Source organism: Pan troglodytes, chromosome 4, assembly GCF_028858775.2.
Source record: "Pan troglodytes isolate AG18354 chromosome 4, NHGRI_mPanTro3-v2.0_pri, whole genome shotgun sequence".
In the NCBI taxonomy this organism is placed as follows: Eukaryota; Metazoa; Chordata; class Mammalia; order Primates; family Hominidae; genus Pan; species Pan troglodytes.
This window is the reverse complement of record NC_072402.2, coordinates 67,365,171-67,385,783: the sequence shown is the minus strand read 5'-3', so window position 1 is coordinate 67,385,783 and position 20,613 is coordinate 67,365,171. Positions and strand designations below refer to the sequence as shown.

Here is a 20,613-nt window from a genome sequence, read left to right as displayed (position 1 = left end):
GTCCAATGTATCTTATCTAATTTTTGTTAAAATTTAAATTATTTTTTGGATAAATTTTATTGAACTCCCTAATTCAAGTATTACACAATTTATAAAAGCCAGAGCAAAATGAAAATGAGGGGGCTCTGGTTCAAAATGCAGGAAAAAAATTATTAAATATAATAAAATATAAAGATTTTTCCTTTAAAACTACTTTATTATTTATAAAACCTAATGTGATAACAGTGATAAATGAGTAAAAATATAAGCTTACAAATTTTAAAAATCAATATTTTAATGTCATAATTATATGTAATACCATAAATAATACTGTATTAATGTGATATTTTGATTGATCATAAAATTTTTCTGGCTTATTTTTCTGAAATTCATTTCTTAGATTATCAAAATTTATACAATTATCAACTTTATTTTCAATGATTTAGTTGAAAATGACATTAGTTGCTCTTGGCTATTGGAAGATTACTTATTTTTAAATTTAAATTTAAATTTTAAATTTTACATATTTTTAAATTTAAAAATGATCTTTCTATTAATTCAAATGTTATTAAACCTATTAGGAGTATTTTATAGGCTGTGAGATTAGGGTCAACTTCTGATAATTTATTTAAAAATATATATTTGAGTACATTTGGAGCTGATGATTTTCATAGAACAACTTTTCAATAAATATTTAACTTTTCATGCCAATCTGTTTCATACCAATTTCACATAGAATTTAGTTTTTATATCTGAATTTATTTTTTAATTTAATTTTTTACTTTTAGGTAATTACAGATTTACATGCAAGTTAAAAGAAATAATAGAGAGAGATTCTATGTACTCTTCACTCAGCTTCCCCAGAGGTAACATGCTGCAAACTATAGAATAGTTTCATAGCCAGGAAATTGACATTGATATAATGTACTCATCTCATTTATAGCTCAGTAATTTAAGTGTACTCATTTGTGTGCCTATATGTGTGTGTGTGTGTATTTATGTCTATGCAATTTTGTCACATGTGTAGGTTCATGTATTTATTACCACAGTCAAGACACAGAATAATTCCATCACAAGGGTCACTTATACTGCCTTTTATTGAATTGAATGTTAAATTTAAATGTATGCAAGGATGTTTTAGTGTTTCTTCTGATATTTCCTGTAACTTGTCAAGGCCGTGCAAAAAATTGAAAGTAGTTTCAAGATTTGCATATAATTTAAAATGCCTGTTTATATATTGTATTGCTATATTTTTAGTTACAAAGAAAGTTTAATTTAAAAATTATCTCCTTGTTAATAATTGGTTTAATTTAAAACTTCATATAAAAATCGTGTTATTTTCCATCAAATGTGAGCCTTAAATTTAATTTGTATTTCTAAGTTTATGGACATCTGCTGTGCAATTTTGCAGCAGCTTTCAAAACTGGACATTGTAAACACTGAGGAATTCTAATGACTTTCTAAAGTGCTTACTGCCGTGCCCATGTGTAAACATTTATTTTGTAATAATTTATTTACAAAGTTTACTGCCTGAGTGCCATGGGTATTGTCTTGGAATTTAGGTGGGAGATTTAATATCTGTTTAGATACTACAGGGATTGTCCCTTGGGACTGATGAGCAAGCTGTCTACTCACCATGGGTGTTCTCCCTGCCTGCATGGATAGCCACTTTCATCTCTCACGACTGCCTTTGTTGCTGCTGCTTCTCCTGCTGCTACAGATAGTCACTCCTAATCTGGGCCCAGTCCTGGTTTGGCCACATCAGGGACACATAGCATCTAGACTGCTGAGTAATGCATATGCTGCCTTGCTGTTAGGCCAATTGCATGTCTCCTGTGCCTACAGGCCTGAATCTGTGTGTGTGATGCTGCCATCCTGCAGCTCTGCTGCTCATGTTCACACCCTGTTGTCCTAGTGGACTTCACTTACAAAACATAAGTTCAAAGATAAAATTATTAAGAGTTTCAAGATGGCAGGAGCAGAACATTAAACCAAGCACAAGGTTCTTTTGACAGTGAGGGGCTCTGTGCAACTTCAAGGTCACATATCAATGAAGCCAAACCTGCCTTTGTCAAATTAACTCTTAAATTATCATAAACTTTTCAAGCTATTTTATTTTGAATAGATATGGGTAGTTTTGTTTGTTGTTAATAGGGTTTTCCAACATCAAATTTGTACATTTAAACAACAAAACAGAAGATTGAAAAGCCCAGTCTTATAAACCTTGGAACTGCACATAGTTGGTAAAAAATAAAGAAAATAACTAGCCCCATTTAGCTGAAAGGATTGAGGTTCTTAAAGTGAAATTCACTATTATTTAATTATAATAAAAGTCCTGCTCATATTAAATTATCCTCTCTATGTATTTTTGCAAAAGTAAAAAATAAGATTTAATTTTAACACAAGAAAATTAGTTGTATGTCATGTTTTAATATGTACATAGTATAATAAACTCATGCAAAAACTCTTATTTTGGAGAATGAGCAAATTTATACTTTACTTTATCAGTGAAAATGTATAATACTCAGAAATACATCTAAGATTTCCAAAATTCTAGATGGTCCATGAACAAGAAATGGTATATTTACATTTACTAAAATGTAAAATCTAATTCAAGATTTCCTTTCTCCACATAAGGGTACAAAGAAGGTATATTGTTAAAGCATCTTGAGGTATTTAGATAAAATGGAAATAATAAAAAGTTCAATGGGGTGTCGAGTGGAGACTACACTTTAATTCTATTGGTATTGTTTATTTCTTTTTGTATGAATGGAGGCAGGGTATGGAGCTGGAAAAGAGTTTAATTCAGTTTTTCAAAATAATACAGCTATGTCTATTTTCATTTATTTCACTAGAGACACAAAACACACACCTGCGTATACATGCTCTTAAATGACTTGAAATAAATATATATTAAAAATGCTTTTTTTTTTTTGAGATGGAGTTTCGCTCTTGTTGCCCAGGCTGGAGTGCAATGGTGCAATCTCAGCTCACTGCAACCTCCGCCTCCTGGGTTCAAGTGATTCTTTTGCCTCAGCCTCCTGAGTAGCTGGGATTAGTGCCACCATGCCCAGCTAATTTTTGCATTTTTAGTAGAGATGGGGTTTCACCATGTTGGTCATACTGGTCTCGAACTCCTTGAACTCAAATTCCATCACCTCAGGCGATCCACCTGCCTTGGCCTCCTAAAGTGCTGGGATTACAGGCATGAGCCACTGTGCCCAGCCTAAAAATGCTTTCTTATTTTTAAAATCATTAGCAACTTTCCTATTTTCCATTCTTCACGTTTCCATTCCTCTTTCTCTACCTACATTTCCCCAAAATCAGGTATGGATCATTCTGTACCTTTCTCCATGTTCATATAATCACACACACACATGCACATACACAAATCCATGATTCTGGCTTTTTTTTCCCCACAAAAATGAATCCTATTATATATGCTCATATTGTTGTTATCACATATAAAATGCCTCCAAATAATCTGTTGTTCATATAACTATGTAATAGTTTGTTGATCACACCATAGTTAATTCAGTCATTTTTTCCATTGTTCTCCAGCTTTTGCCACTACAAACTATTCTTTAATTAAAAACTTTATCCATATATCTTTTCTTTCTATCAGTAACACTCCCAAGAGTGTGATTGTTGGTTCAAAGAGTAAGATTTTCAGTTTGATTTTAAAATATATTGCCAGATTGATTCAAAAGGCAGTACCTTTTCCAATGTGTAAAAATATACTGTATCACCTTATAGAGTGAGAAATAATAACCCATTGTTACTTTTATTAGCATTTCCCTAGCCAAGGAATTTGAGAAGGCATTCATGTATTTATTTACCAAATGGGCTTGCTCATCTCTAATGAAATTTTTTTTCCTTATTAATTTGCAATGCCTCCTTGAAGACTGGATATCACCCCTTTAACTGATATGTGCTATAAATATTTATTCCTAATTTATCATTTGCCTATTGACCTTCTAATCATATAATTACTCATATAAATATTTCAATTAGTTTATGTAGGAAAATTAAATCTGTAAGTTCCTTGGCAGCTGCTGGATTTCTCATAATGATTAAAAAGCTATCTCTAAATAAGATTATTCCTATGTCCTGAATGTTTTTTCAGATTATTTTATTTTTTATATTTACTTATACTTACATGTGTTACCTAGAGAAAGGTTTTTTTTTTGGATATAGAAAAGTTCACATTTTCTTTATTCTAAATTAATGGATTGTCTTTTGTGCCAGTATATAACTTTTAATAGATCAACAGGTCTCCATATAGAGAAATATATCTCTTTTATTATATGTTGTCTCTATAAAAATGGTATTTGTGTCTGGGCTCAATATTTTGTTTCACTGCTCTGTTTAGCCACTTTTATACTGAGTTTTAATTAAACAAGGTTTAATTAAACAAGGTCCTTGTTTAAAAAACAAGGACCATCTCAATTCCAACAGGGGTTTAAACTGAACTTCTGTGTGAGGGAATTTGAGTAAGACCATGGGTCATGCAGGTAAAAATCTAAAACACGAAGTTTGATGTGGAATAGGAGTATTTGGAGGCTGAGAAAAGTTACCAAACCCCATAGTATGTGTGTGTACACATATAAAATTTTAGCCAGTCTAAATTTTAGAGAAGAAACAGGAGGGAATGAGGAGCATACCAGAAATATGAGAGAATAGGGAACATACCGGGCAACACAGTGATGACCAGAGTCTGAGTCCTTAAACATTTTCAGTACAAAACGGGAAGCCAATGACAACTTGTGAGCAGAGAATGATATGATCTAAACCGTATTTTAGGAAGATTGATCAGGCAGAATTGCAGAGTGCTGGTTCTTAACTAAGGATGATTTTACCACTTAGGAGACATGGCAACATACCACATCAGCAGACATTTTAGTTTTCACAACTGGCAGAGGTGTTATTAATATCTAAAGGGTAGAGGCTAGTGATGCTGTTAAAAATTCTGCAGTTCAGAGGAGACTCCCTCCCCTGCCTCACAACAAAAAATTGGGAGGTCCAAAATATTAGCTGTGGTGAGGCTGAAAAATCCTGAGGTAGAGGAAGGATGTAATAAGGACCAAATACAGAAGTCAGTATACATGTTATTACAAGTTTATGAGAAGTGAAATGAGAACTTAAATAATATAAAAGTATAAAGCAACAACAACAACAATTTTGAGAAGACAGTATCTACAGAATGTAGAATATTAGGGATTCATGGAAAATTCAGAAGGATTAATGAAATATAGGCTTTCTCTCTCTCTCCCCCTTCCTCTTTCTTTCCTTCTTTCTTCCTTTCCTTTCCTTTCTTTCCTTTCTTTCCTCCTTCCTTCCTTCCTTCCTTCCTTCCTTCCTTCCTCTACTTCCTTCCCTCCCTCCCTCCCTCCTTTTCTTTTCTTTCTTTTGTCTCACTCTTTTATGCAAGCTGGAGTCCAGTGGCATAACCGTAGCTCATAGAATTTGAGCTGTAATCTCAAATTCCTGGGCTCCAGCAATCCCATATCAGCCTTCTGAGTAGCTGAGACTACAGGCATAAGCCACTGTATCTGGTCCTTAGGCTATTCTTCATGAAGAGTGAATGATTAGGCATAAGGATCTTCTCTGTTACTCTACAAGGCCAATATTGCTTTCTTTAGAGACTGAATTTTGTCTACACACATTGCTTGTGTTTGCAAGGGCCAAGTGAACCGTAACAAAGGAAAGTGAACATTTAAGTAGCAGATTCTGAGGCTGGTGCTGAAAGAATTCCAAGTAGAGGAATGACATCCTAACCCCTCCTCCACCATACCTACATATCATTAAAATCCCAGGAACAAAGGGCTTGTATTAGTCCATTCTCAGGCTGCTAATAAAGATATACCTGAGACTAGGTAATTTATAAAGGAAAGTGGTTTAATTGACTCAGTTCAGCATGGCTGGGGATGCCTCAGGAAACATAACCATGGCAGAAGGGGAAGCAAACACGTCTTTCTCCACAGGGTGGCAGGAAAGAGAAATGCCAAGCAAAAGGGAAAAAGGTCCCTTATAAAACCATCAGATCTAGTGAGAACTCACTCACTATCATGAGAACAGCAGCATGGGGATAACTCCCCCACCATGATTCAATCACCTCCCACCGGGTTCCTCCCACAACATGTGGGGATTATGAAATCTACAATTCAAGATGAGATTTTGGTGGGGACACAGCCAAACCATATCAGGGCTCAAGGAGAAAAAATAGATTGACTGTGATAAAACACACACAAAATGTTATCCTTATAAGCAGTATATTATAAATCAGGTACATGGTTCTAAACTGTTCAAAGCACCAATTATTATGTTAAACTAGTTTAATCATGAGTACTATTCTTACCATCATTTGACAAATAATGACACTGAAGCAGAGAACCTAAGCGACTTGCCCAGGGTTAAAATTTTGTAAGTGGAAGATTCAGTGTTTTCAACCCATGCAGTCTCCTTCTAAGGACCACAGTATTATTACATTACACTGCTCTCATTTTTATAAGCCTACAAAAGTCATAGGTTTTTTTTCCCCACTTCAGGCATCCTGTTTGCCTTATTTTAATCTACTACCATTGAATGATGGCTTGAATGGGAGATTTAGGCTATCATCTGAGAAAGTTTTGTGAAAATCTAGGAATGTTTGTAATCCCATTCTGCCTTTTTTCTTGTGTTACATGGCTATTCCTTTTTCACCTTGTAAAGATGACTGTATTATATTTTAGTGTACATTACTAATATGATATTATATGCGAATGGGAGACTGTATACTCAAAGTGTTTTACCATACAGTCCAAATATACCCAATTTCATATAATCTGAATCCCACAGACAATAAGCAAATAAAATATAAGGGAACTGTTTCAACTGAGGTTTATCTTGTTTTCATTTTAGGTAACAATGTACCAACAAATTGTTCCTTTTAGATTATGTTTTTGTTATTAAAAGTGTTCATTTAGTTAATCACTTCACTGAGGCATCACTGAAAATAATTTTTTTTGAGGAAAAGATATTGAGTCAGATTAATGGGAACATAGTAAGTACCTTTGCTTATTCCACCTGAGAACTTTCTCTTAGTAATAATGCATTTTGAGCTTTCTATAGGCTTGAATGAAAATACTTTCTAGTCATCCTGTCCATATTGTTACTAAATTTAGGGAGTCAGGATGAAGGGCTACGTGGAAAAAAAAAAAAAAAAGGAAAAAGAAAGAAAAAGGAATATTTATTCTCCAGTGTCCTAGACCTCCTGACATAATACATCCAATTCAAACTTAGCCACTCAGTAGCCTGCCATGGGAACAAAAGCTCTCCAGTCCACTAGCTTTCACATGAGCTGAAATTTATTTAATTTAGGGGGCCAAAACTTTCCATTATTGAATATCAGAATTAATTTTTCTTTATTATTTGCAAGCAAATACAAGTATAAACGTGTTTAAGTAGGTAAAATCTTAGGAAAATCTAAAATATGGCACTCAGAGACTCTGAAGTGCACAAACCAACTGCTAAAATATTGAAGAATCAATGGATAATAAAGAGGTGAAATTAGAAAGCCATGAGTAGAGTATAAATTCTTCAGAGCTAGGCTACAGAATGTTGATCAGCATGTCTATTTTTTTCCTGCAGTCATTGCATAAACATATCATTTTTATCAATTTTGGAAATGCCAATCAGATAGAAAGTTGCATTTAAAAGTTCTTAAGGAAAAGAATATAGTGTAGCATAATTCATTTGCAGTCATAAGAAGTATAACAGGTCATCAGTTTCAAAAAGAGTGTGTTTACTTGAATACACCATAATTTTATTATCTGTAAACAGTTGGTCTTTGAACAATGCAGGCGTTAAGGATGCCAACCCTGGGCATAGAATGACTTTTGACTTAATTAATCAATTAATTAATTATTTCGAGACAGGGTCTTGCTCTCTTCCCTAGGCTGGAGTACATTGGCACAACTATAGTTCACTGCAGCTGGAACTTCTAGGCTCAAGTGACCTTCCTGCTTCAACTTCCTGAGTAGCTAGAACTATACACGTGCACCAACATGACCAGCTTATGTTTAAAATTTTTATAGAGATAAGGTCTTGCTATGTTGCTGAAGCTGGTTTCAAACTCCTGGCTTGAAGCAATCTTCGTGGCTCTGCCTCCCAAAGTGCTGGGATTATAGGCATAAGACACTTTGCCCAGCGTATTTTTCTTATATTTAGTGCTATGATCTGCGTAAAAAACGTTTGTACCTCTGATAACAACCCTTTGCCTTATAAGAGGGTTTAAACAGTTTTTAACAGTAATATATAGAAGTATTGCATAACTAAATTGCTGTTGCCATGAAGAGTGATGTCCGATTATTTTGAGAGTTCATTCTCAACTTGTTCCACGGTCAATTAATCGCTCAAGTTCTAAGTGTACTTTTTCTTGCTTCAAGAATGATGATAAAATACAAAATTTGCATTAAATAGACTTATAAATTAAAATTTAGTGATGCTTGATATCACAGATTTTTTCTTATTTTTTTGATATTGGTACATTATTTTAAAAATAAAAATTAAACAAATCAATGCATTATTTTAAATTTGACTTGTTCATTCATCCAATTTTTTATACTAAGATTTCATTGGTACTATTTATAAAACTAATTTGACATTACTTAAATACTGTAAGTGTGATGTTTCAATTACAATTAGCTTTTCAAGCAAATCAAATATTTCTATGGCGTACCTCTTTGTTAACATAAATAAATATAAGCAAACATATTTTACATATGTTTATATATAAGTATTAGTGCATATATTTTATGTGTATGCAAGCATATATGCATTAATATAAAGCCACCATAGAAGAAATCAGCATACACTGAGGACTTATTTACTGCAAGGTACTATTATAACATCATCTCATTGCTCTTCTTAACAGTGAAACCTAACTTGATATTGTTATTATGGATTGGAAATGCAAACGTTGGAAAAATTAAATAACTTGCTTTAGTTCACACACTTGTAGGTGCCAAATCTGGAATTCAATCACAGATCCGTCTGAACCACACTATAAACTCTCTTCATTCCAAAGACCATAGCCATTTATGTCATAACCGTTTATATGAGTAAAATTCATGATAATTATACTTTTATATGAATAAAATTCATGATAATTATACATAGGATTTTCAGGCATTTTAAGAACATAACCATAACAGAGAAATTCTTTAAACTATGTTTCTTCTCAACCACCAAAAGAGAGCCTCTATTATACCTTAAGGACATTTAGAGCAAAATTATCTAAGGTTTTCATTAGAGAAAAACGCTGAGGTAAAATTTCCTGGAGAGTGTGAGGTCAGTGAAGATAGTTTGACCTTAAAATTGTACTTTAGTTTTATACTTTCCTATTAGTCAAAAACTTTTAATGAATTCTTTCCACCTAACCCCAAAGCCTGGGATCAAGCAATCTATACAGTTATCTGATAGGAAGAGTCCTCTAGAAGAAAATCCTTGCCCGAGGCTCAGCACTCCAGAGTATGAAAGATGCAGATGGCACAGGGTGACAGGTTCAATCTGAAACACTAAGTGATGTGCTTTCACTCAACACCTGGACAAAGTAAAATAAGTACAATCATGCACCACATAATGATGTTTCAGTTAATGATGGACCGTACATTCAGCAGTGGTCCTATAAGAAGATGATAATGGAGCAGAAAAATTCCTATCTCCTAGTGATCCTGTAGCTGTCATAATGTCATAGCACAATGCGTCACTCATCTGCTTGTGGCAATGTGGTGTAAACAAACCTACTCCACTACCAGTCATATAAAAGTATAGCATATATGATTATGTATGGTATATAATACTTGAAAATGATAATAAACAACTATGTCACGAGTTTATGTATTTAGTATACTACCTTTTTATTGTTACTGTATTCTTTCAACTTATGCAAAAATAAAGCTACTTGTAAAACAACCTCAGGTATGTTCTTCAGGAGGCATCCCAGAGAGGCTTTTTATTTTTATTTTTTTAGACAGAGTTTCACTCTCGTTCCACAGGCTGGAGTGCAGTGGCGCGATCTTGGCTCACTGCAACCTCCACCTACCTGGCTCAAGTGAGTCTCCTGCCTCAGCCTCCCAAGTAGCTGGGATTACAGGCACCCACCAGCATGCCTGGCTAACTTTTTGTATTTTTAGTAGAGATGGTGTTTTACCACTGGTCTCGAACTCCTGACCTCAGGTGATCTACCTGCCTCAGCCTCCTAAAGTGCTGAGATTGCAAGCGTGAGCCACCATGCCCAGCCCAGAAGAGGCATTTTTATCATAGGAGTTGACAACATTTTGCATGCTACTGCTCCTGAAGACATTCCAGTGGGACAAGGTGTGGTGGTAGAAGACAGTGATACTGATGATCCTGACCCTGTGTAAGCCTAGGCTTATGTGTGTGCTTGTGTCTTAGTTTTTAACCAAAAGTTTTAAAAGTAAAGAAAAAATCAAATAGAAAAAAATCATATAGAATATAAGTACAGAGAAAGAAATATTTTTATACAGTTGTACAATGTGCTTGTGTCTTAAGCTAAGTGTTACTACAAAAAAAGTCAAAAACATAAAAATAAAAACATTATAAAGTAAAAAAGTTAGAATAAACTAAGGTTAATTTATTATTAAAGAAAATCTTAAAAATAAATTTAGTGTAGCCTAAGTATATAGTGTTTATAAAGTCTACAGTAGTGTACAGTAATGTCCTAGGCCTTCACATTGCCTTACTACTCCCTGACTCACCCAGAGCAGCTTTCAGTCATGCAAGCTCTATTCACGATGTACCATCTTTTATCTTTCACACTGTTATACCATCTTTTATTTTTTATACTGTATTTTTACTATACATTTTCTATGTTTAGATACACCAATACTTATTGTGTTACCAATGCCTACAGTATTCAGTACAGTCAACATGCTGTAGAGGTTTGCTGCCTAGGAGCAATAGGCCATACCATATAGCCTAGGTGTGTAGTAGGCTATATTGTCTAGGTTTGTGTAAGTACCATCTATGATGTTTTCACAATGATAATATTGCCTAAGGATATACTTCTCAGAGTGTTTCTTCATCTTTCTAATGACAGGCATGACATTACATTGCTAAGTACTATTAATGTGCACGTTTAAATTAATTTTACGAACTTTCACCAAGCAGCTTTACAATGATGATTCTCAAATTAGTAGATCATCTCTTTTATGGCATTCTTGAAGTGTTTAATGCTGCTATTTTGAGGTTTGAGCACACTGGAGTGTTAAAAGCTACTAACAAAGTGAAATTAAAGTGAAAACAAAAAACGATGTATATATTTTTGTGCTGGGCCCAAGTTTCTGCTCTTTATAAACAAAGTAGTTGCCTAATGCATTAAAGAAGCAGAAGAGTTAAGAATGTCTTTAATCATATGTGTAGTCTTTGGGTGTTTATGTCGGTTATCAGATCATAAAATTTATTAAATATGCAGTTTTGTATATGGAATTCTCTTACCATATATGAGAGTAAGGCATTAGATTTTATTTCTAGATAATTTGCATATATTTCAATTTATATGATAGACGGTACAATGTGGAAAGAATTTGGACTTTTTATGATAATTAAACAAGAGACTATATAAAAGGCTGCTATATTAACAAGCTCTATATAAAAGAGCTAATAAATAATAAGCTTTCTGTTTTCCAACTGAAAGAGTTTTGTAAATGAGGGAATAAATTTCTTACCGATGTGTGTGTTTTAATGGAAAAATATGTTCATAGCACGTTTCGCTATGAGTAACAATTCTAACCTCTTTGCAAATACATAAATCATGAAAAATTTATTAAAATCTAATGCTTAGAGATGGGCATAACTAAAATATAGACAAACAAACTATAGAGAAAGGAAATGTGTATGCTGATAAGCAGCTTCCGTAGTAATTGGTTATTTATATTGAGGTTAAAAAGAGCTTTCCCATTATCTCAAAAATCATGCTCTCACCTTTACAGGTTCTAAAATTCCATCTTAGTAATGGTAGAATTTACCCTTAACACTTAACATGTCCATGCAATTTTGATGACATGGTGCAAACTTCTCTGATTTTTTTCTTCTACCTAGATTTACTACTGGGTTGGGGTTCCCACTATCAGACATAAGAAAGGATAGTACAATAAAATAAAATAGTGGCACATTAGATATTTTTATGGTAGACTGACTTTTATCCATCAATTCATAGAAAGTTGGAATTGTAAGGGATCTGTACAACAATTTATCCTTTTTATAAGCACACTGAATTTCAGAATCTCCATGATTATAAGATCAAAATACATAAATAAACAAATAATTAAATATATTCAGATTACCCAACTTTATTCAAATCTAGTATGTAAGGAACAATACATCTTAAGGTCATGGAAAACATTAAGTTACTTGCCCAAGGTCTGATCTGGTTTGTCTAAGAATTAAAAAACAAAACAAAAACAAAACAAACAAAAAATACAAACTCATGTCTGATGTGCTTGCAAGTATTATTTTCATTATATTTGCATAATCATAATACTGACCATAGCACAACTAACGATAGCAGAAACATGAGTACAGTTTGCATAGATCTCTTACAAGGAACTTAATAGACATGGTGATTATCACAAGAGCCTTGTGGTAGCAAGAACAGTCTTTATTATCTTCATTTACTGATGTGGATAAAGTTCAGAGTTTCATTCAGTAGCCTATTGGGTCATGATAGGTAGCAGTATCTCTCTGCTGGATCTCTAGGCTGCTGATTGCAGATATAGTGCTTGCAAATCTAATTATTATTGTAATCTATTTGGTAAAATGATGAAGATACTATGATCTGTACTGTCCAATATTTCCATAGAGTTATCTATTTCAGGCAAAAGTACTCTTATGAGATCTGTAGCTAATCAAATTATATAGAGAACCATTCTCCTATGCTAAAGTTATTTTAATGACACATTTAGAACATGAATGACGTCAGTTAAAACTACTCCCTTACTTTATTAAAAAAGTATTTTTAAAAGTCATATTCTTATTTACAGCTAAGTTATAATTACATAACTCAGCAACAACGCATGTTCCTCAACTCTAAAGACATGACTTTAAATTGCAAACAAATAAATAAAGCTTCAATTACAAGTAATGCTAGAACTTTGTTTATTGATTATGAAGTATAACAAGATAAGCCTAGGAAATCCCCTGCTGTGTAAGCCTGTGTAAAAAGGCAGAAAGTATTAAGCACTTAAAGCTATTTTTAGAAGCCTAATTCCCAACTTAAATTCTTATCCTATGTTGTGTATTCAGTGTGTTCTTAGTATGAAAGGCTTCTGTGTCAGTTACCCATCTGAGAGAACATTTAGCATTGACGTCTAAATCCACATAAGCTGTATACAAGTGTAAGTTTTACCATGTGTAGACTCCTTGATCTCACAGACAACTTCACAGAGAATTCAAATACCAAATAGTATTTAAGAGAGGCAAAACGCAACTTCTTAGATCAACATAATCAAGCTAAATACCCTTTTACTAGCACTCATAAAGGTTAAATCCCTAGAGAATCACTTGTCTCTGATAAATAAATTCTCCACTCACATTACATTTGAGTCTCTCTGTGTGTGTACATTGGGGTGAGGGCATGAGGAAGGGTGGGGGAGAGAGACAGAGAGAGACTGAGAGATACAGATTTCTTTTCAAGGCCCAGATTATTCTCTCTCAGGCATATCTCTCAATTCAGATGTAGACTGATTTGGAAATCTGTTAGCAAACAAGCACAGAGAAAAGAGCATTTGAAACAATCTGTTTTATTTTCCCTCTCTTTCTTTTAACTTCTGTTTTTTTTTTTTTTTTTTTATTCTACCCAGTTACAAGACTAAACCAATGGTGATTCAGGCATAATTCCTATTTCTGATGAGCTCCTTTCAGTTATCTAAAATCAGGAAAAAAATGCATATTCAATCATAGTATTACTATTCAAAGAAAATAAAGCGAAGCAGGGCCCCTTTAAAATTTAGTGCATTCCACTTGAAATCATGCTCATGAGGATATTTTAGCTACTTTTTATGGCACAGAGAAGAAAATGAAGGTTATTTTACCTTTAGGAAATAAGTCATTTTTACTGCATTTCTGAATGATAAAAACATTAAGAAAAAGGCAAATGCAATATTATAATCCATTTATGAGATTTCTGTTTTCAGGAATGGAGAAGAAATGGGCAAAATAATTAAATAGACCCAGAAATGGAGCATCCCTGACTCCTTCGGTAGAACTCTTATTTGCTTCAAATCCTAATATTACTTAATGCCAACATTTCCCACAATTCTGAGTACTTTGGGTATGAAGCACAATTACTGGCAATTTTTGAAGGGAGCACACCACTTAGTGCAATTCCTGTAGAAGAGTGAATTATAATTTAATCAAGCAGAATGCCAAGTTTGCCACAAATTGGCAGACTAACTTTAAGGAATATATCCAGACAGATCGTAAAGGTGTCTTGCCTTAACCTCCTCCAATGTGGAGGGAAACAACAGTATGGCTTACTGACAAAGCAAGAGAATACCTTAATAATTATCAGCATACATTTCTTAGTCAACAGGGACTGTTCAGGAAAGGAAGTAAACATTCAAAGCTTAATGATTTCTCTTGTGCATAGCTTCTGTGACTCATGCCAGATTTTCCTGAGCTAGTTCTAAAATGATTTATCTGCTTCAGTGAGTTTAAAGCATTTCATCTTCACTTTTCTTTGGGCACTGGGAATAAAGGTTAACAAAGTCATCTGCGTATATTGAGGTGTGGGTATCTGTGTAGCATTGTGGTCTCCTTTATGTACAAGCAAACGTGGTAGCACTGTACCTCCAGGTTCTATGGATAGTGGAGCCGGGAACAGTGTAAGTCTCAAGGGAGACAACTGCAATCACACTGCAGATGAGGTTTGGGAGGATAGTACCTAATTCTCTGATGATGGAAAAAAAGACAAAGAATAACCTACTCAGAAATCTCTCCCATATCTTCTTCTGAGAGGCTTGAAATTACCTCTATTAAGCTTCTCTCTATTTACATAAGAAAGTAAAATCAATGGCAATGTCTCTGGAAGGCTGTTATTTGAATGCGTGTATGTTGCATTTAAGTCAGTATTCAAATAGCCTCCTTCCATGGCCTGGAGGTTGTATAGTTTGCCCCAGTAGGGTTCAGGTTGATCCCCAAGAGGCTGGAACTGGGTGAGCACGGATTGACAAAGGATGAAGAGAGCATGAGGATCATCTCATAAGAAATTATTTTGGGGATGAAAAGAACTGAATAGCATAAAAGTTAATAAAAATGGCAGAGGTAGGACCCTCCAATTAAAAGGAGAACAAGTTAGAGTGAACGTATATCAAGCACATAAGATGGCATGCAGAAAGATTGCTATTAGTTTTGAACATTCTTGGCTTGCCTTTGCCACCTATTGAAAATGCAGTGTCTGGTTAAAATGGGGAATGATTCAAAGGGTTCTTTTTATTCTCTAATCGATTATGGTGAAGTGACATGCTAGATTAGTGGTAAGTCACCTTAGAAAGTTGCCTAAGGACAAAAAATAAGATACATACAATTCCATTTGGGGAATAAAAAGTTTTACAGAAACTTAGAGTAGGAAATAGCTAACTCACAAGAGGTTAAATCCCAGAACATTTATTATTCACAATGAATGTGAGATCCAAGCAAAGGAATAGAGTATCAAAGTAAGTCAGGAATAAAAAAATAAATATTTTAATTTCAGATATTTTTTATGATTTACCTGACTTCAACACTGTTGAGATACAGTATCATTTTGCCAGAAGAGGTAAATGTATTGATATTCTTTGTAAACCAGTCGGTGCCTTGAGAGAATAAATAATAGCAATACGGTTATTATTAGTCAGCCCAACACATTGATAATGACATAGCTGACTGATGATTCCAATTATACATGCCAATTTGAGGATATTCAGATTTGTTTTTGGTTACGTATTTTTCCATAGTTTGTTAGCTACACCATGCAGGAGCAAATTGCGTAAGTAAGATGGGTGGGCTGTCAACAAAATTTAGGTTGAAAACTTTCAGAGGTAGAAATGAAAAAGGAGAATATTCAGTATTTTAAATGGCAATAAATAATCATAAGGATATGAAGGGGCAGGAAAACTTGGTTAAAGTAGTGATCTTGATAACATTAGCCATATAGGAAAATTTTTATTTTAGAATGCACTATGACATTTCCAAAGACAAATGCAATAAGGAATCAAGGTGTTTTCAAAGACAATAATCTACTGCTTGGCTGAAATATTGAAAAAAATAGATTCATAATAAATTATCTTTTTTTAGGAAACTAAATGATCAATAATATCTCTATGAACGTACAATACAAAAATTAAAGGCAATCTTAAAGCAGGATTCACATATTTTGAAGCTCAACAAATTGTTGCCGAAGTGCAAGAAAAAACAGTAAATATCTGAACTTTGCAGCATACCCTAGATATTAATAAATTAGACCATGGGAAAAAGAAAAACAGTTTCAGAAAGCAAATCTTTATGGCCAATTCACCAATATTAGCCTATCATAACATAAATCTGAAGGCATCACAGGGACTCTGAGCTACCACTCAATAGACTAAGCAGGAGAAAATCTTACATAGTCTTACTATTGAGTGAACTATCACAGGTCTCACTCCAATACCATCTTAGTTATTTGTTAATCTTGTCTCCCTCCTCCATGCCTCACCTTCCCAAAAAACAATCAACAGGCTAAAAACAAACCTGGGTTACTCTCAATTATTTAGGTGAACAGAGTTGAATATGATTCATCTAAAAAAGAGGCCTCTCTCTTGACTTCTCATCTTATCTATCTGGAGGCATTTGTCTCTACTCAGCTTTACACAGACATCCCAAATCTGTGTGTCCAAACTGAATTCATTTAACCTGAGTATGATGCTGATAAAACATGTTTTCTCTGAATCCCTAGATGAGTTTAGTATCACTTGATTGACTCCATGCTGTACTCCTCTTTTCTCCACTGGGTGGGTCCAGAGCTTCTAGACAGAAGAACAACTGAACAGTATCTACTTCTACTGTTACCATTCAAATACTAAATAGTTATCAGGCTAGCAGCCTGGAGAGTGCATACTTATCACAAACAACCAATCAAATATACACAAATGACAATTAAAAATAATCTTTCTTTTGTCCCATCTCTTTACAATACACAGGTTCCCATTCCTGCCTAGTGCTTATCTCAGGGCAGTCTTATGGTATCACTTGATTTGAGACTATCTTAGGCCCTAGGTTACTTCTATTATTATATATTTGCCATATGTAAAATGACTTGGCATCCTTAATAACTATGCTTGTCTTTTGTGCATTTCTTCCTTGTGACCCTTAATAATTCTGAGGTCAGTTGTTTACTTTCCAAGGTTTTGTTAAAACCAAATTACACTTCTGTACACTGTGTCACAATTAGATATCATCCTGTCATATCTTGTAAGCAGTGGTTAAATGTTAAACTTAACCACCTGTTCTTTCACCAATCTTGGACTTTGATTCTGCCTCTTTTATTTCTAGGACTACATAAGAATTTTTCTAATCATGATTTTACTTTGCTCTGAAATTGAAAAATATAGCAGTTATTTGTTTTAATGAAAAAAACATTTTTTTCTTCTATTTTTTCTTTTCTAGATCAATACAAATTTTAAAACAAATTTTAATAATTTGCCATCTCAGTTTAACTCCCTTTCAGTCCATTCTTCAAAGCATCTAGTTACAAGTCAAATCATGCCACTCCCATGCTTAAAGTTTCCTCATAGCTTCAAGAGTAAGTTCAACCTCTCATGAGAATCACAAAAACTTGGTCATGATGTATCCCCTGCATCTCTCCTGAGCAATACTGCTTAACTTTCCTAAGCCTTATAACAAAACCTAAGATTGTACTCCTGCCACCCTGAGCTACTTGCAGTTCCCCAAACAAGCCAATTCATTATTTGCCATGCTTTCATATAGGTAGTTTTCTCTGACTCAGTGTGTTTTCTGGTCTCCTTTCTCTTTGACTGGACACTTTTAACAGTGTTTCAAGATGCAGCTCATTTTGTAACTTTCTCAAAGATCTACCTTCATCCCTTCAATTCAGCCTTCCCAGCCTGGTTCAGCTTCTTGTCTAAATGGCCACAGCACTTGTGCTTCCATTTATCATGTGATTGCTGTACGTCTGTTTATTTGTTTGCCTTCACCAGTATAACTAAAGTTTCCTAAGGGCATAGACCATGTCCTAAACATCTTTGTATCCCAGACATTTAGCAGAGTGATTGATATGAGTGGTATCTAGGAAAAATATTGAACTGACTTAATAACAGTATACAAATGTTATCCTGTTTGATAATGTACCTTAAGTTATGTTGTAAGTTAAAAAGCCAGATGTCTTCATCTGAGCCACAAAAGAAACCAGTATCTCTCATTAAGATTCAGGGTATTTCTAACTATGGTTGAAATGTGAACTTTAAATTTAATGAAATTAAACAGATGCCCTTCGTAGTCTGATCAACTGTTCTCCCAATTGATATATGTATAGCAGATATCATAAACAATTCAGCATATATTTTAACACTAATAGAAAACTTGAAATAATGCAAAATATTTCAAATTTATTAGGTGTTATTTTAATCATGAATGCATTGTCGGGGGTAAGCATCACTGGCTAGTTTTCATACGTTCATATATCCCACTCCTCACTTGATTTACTCGAGCGAGGAATGAAAATGTCCCTTCACAATGATATATTTATGCTTTCCTGGACTCAAAGTGCCTAGAGTTAAATTTGGAAATACCACTGTAGTAATGCAAATATTATTCTTCACATATTTTTCTGAGGAAACAAATATGGAATGCATATATGATATATACAAACTGACAAGCTACACAGCAGAAGTTGCTTTTGGTTTCCTTAGATGAAGAAAACAAATACAGCACTAACATTGAAAGTAAAAAGTGTGCTCTATTACTCAGATTTAGAAATGTGACTAGACTAGTGAAATAAGTGCTTATAGATTTGGTAAGAGAAGGATGAAGGCAAACGCATAAATACACAGTACTATATATATGCTATTATTGTTTAGCCTTAGATGTTTTCTAAGTATATTAGAAACGAAAGCAAAACAACTTTTTCACTTTCATAAACATAATTAATTGGATAAGATTGTATTCAATATGCTCAAATTTTCATTTTAAGGTAGAGAATAAAAGTGGCAAAGGTTTTCCCATAGAAGAATAAGCTACAGATTTTGGAAAAATAGGAGACACTGAATCTTGTCTCCCCTCTCCCCCAACACCTTAAAAAAGGACAAAGGCAACACAAATATTTCAAAACTTTTCTGTTTTTAAGTCTTAGAAAGTCTTTTTGCCTAATATTAGAATTTCCTAGGCTTCCTAGAATCATTCATGTATGGACAAAATAACAGAGAACACACTTAAATACACTAAAGTTTGAACCTGCTTTACAAACAACCCTGAATTAGTTTGAAATTACGTAAAACTCAAAATTCAGTAGTAATGAGAACATTCAGATGTGGTTTTCTCTCAGTGCAGTGCCAGGCATGTAGTGTGTAGCCATTAAATATTAGCAGATTGTTTATTTTCAAGAGATAGCTCACGGTATCTATTGAAAGTTGACATTTTTTTTTGTCTCTAGGTGTACAACCAATTAAACAAGTGGACACTAATAAATTTCCCTTTCACCTACTACATTAATGTAATGTTTCTGTAATATTTTAGTATGTTAAAAAAACAAAATCCTAGCAATTATTGGAGAAGCCATTTTTCATCAGTATTTTATACTAAGCTATGTTAAGGTCAGAATTAAGGGTAGAGTCTATAGTTTGTATTTACTAAGTCCTGTAGTATTTGACCTTTAAATGCTGTTTTGTCATAGCTATTACAGGGAAAGTGATAGTGATATATCCAGTTTCATTTCTAAAATAAATACAAGGTCATTGCCTCCAGCAGGAGACTGGAAAGAATACAGTGTGATATTCTTAATTGTGATATCCAACATAAAGCTGAGAATTTTTTAGACCTTCTGAATTTACTCAAAAATATAAATAAATATAACAACAGGTTATCCACAGTCAGCTATGATCAATTTAATTTAGCCAAGCAGACAAAAGCAGCTTCCTTAAATAAGAGCTACCCAGGGTCTCATTAGTGTAGAGAGACAAAAAAAAAAAAAAAAAAAAAAAAAAAAAAAAAACAAGGTCACGCTCAAGGCGTATGACTTCATGGTGGAAAATTTCAATCCTCCAAATACCTCCCAGAAAAGAAACCAAAGGCTAGAGAAACAACTGTCAGGCAGATTTCAAAATCTCATTTAGACCACTGGACAAATAAAAAGATAGAAAAACGTGTTAATTCTAAATATACTGATATATATTTTTACAAAGTAAGGTTGACAAAGTTGAAGTTGGGCATGGAATGTCTCTTATTAGAATGGCATAAAGAATTCACTGCACAAGTTTGAATCTGGAAAAGTGAGTACCTAAAATAATAAAGTGGCAATTTTCTGAGAACTAAATTTTAGGAAAAAAGTAAACAAAGGACTACAAATTGATTTTATCAATAGATACAAATGCATTTTCCTTATTT

At 33.7% G+C, this 20,613-nt stretch overlaps 1 protein-coding gene across 1 annotated transcript in view; it reads right to left on the bottom strand.

Moving 5' to 3' along the window:
• The window catches only part of HCN1 (hyperpolarization activated cyclic nucleotide gated potassium channel 1), a 441,085-nt gene that overhangs the window by 144,056 nt on the left and 276,416 nt on the right, over positions 1 to 20,613 (bottom strand). The window lies entirely within an intron of this gene.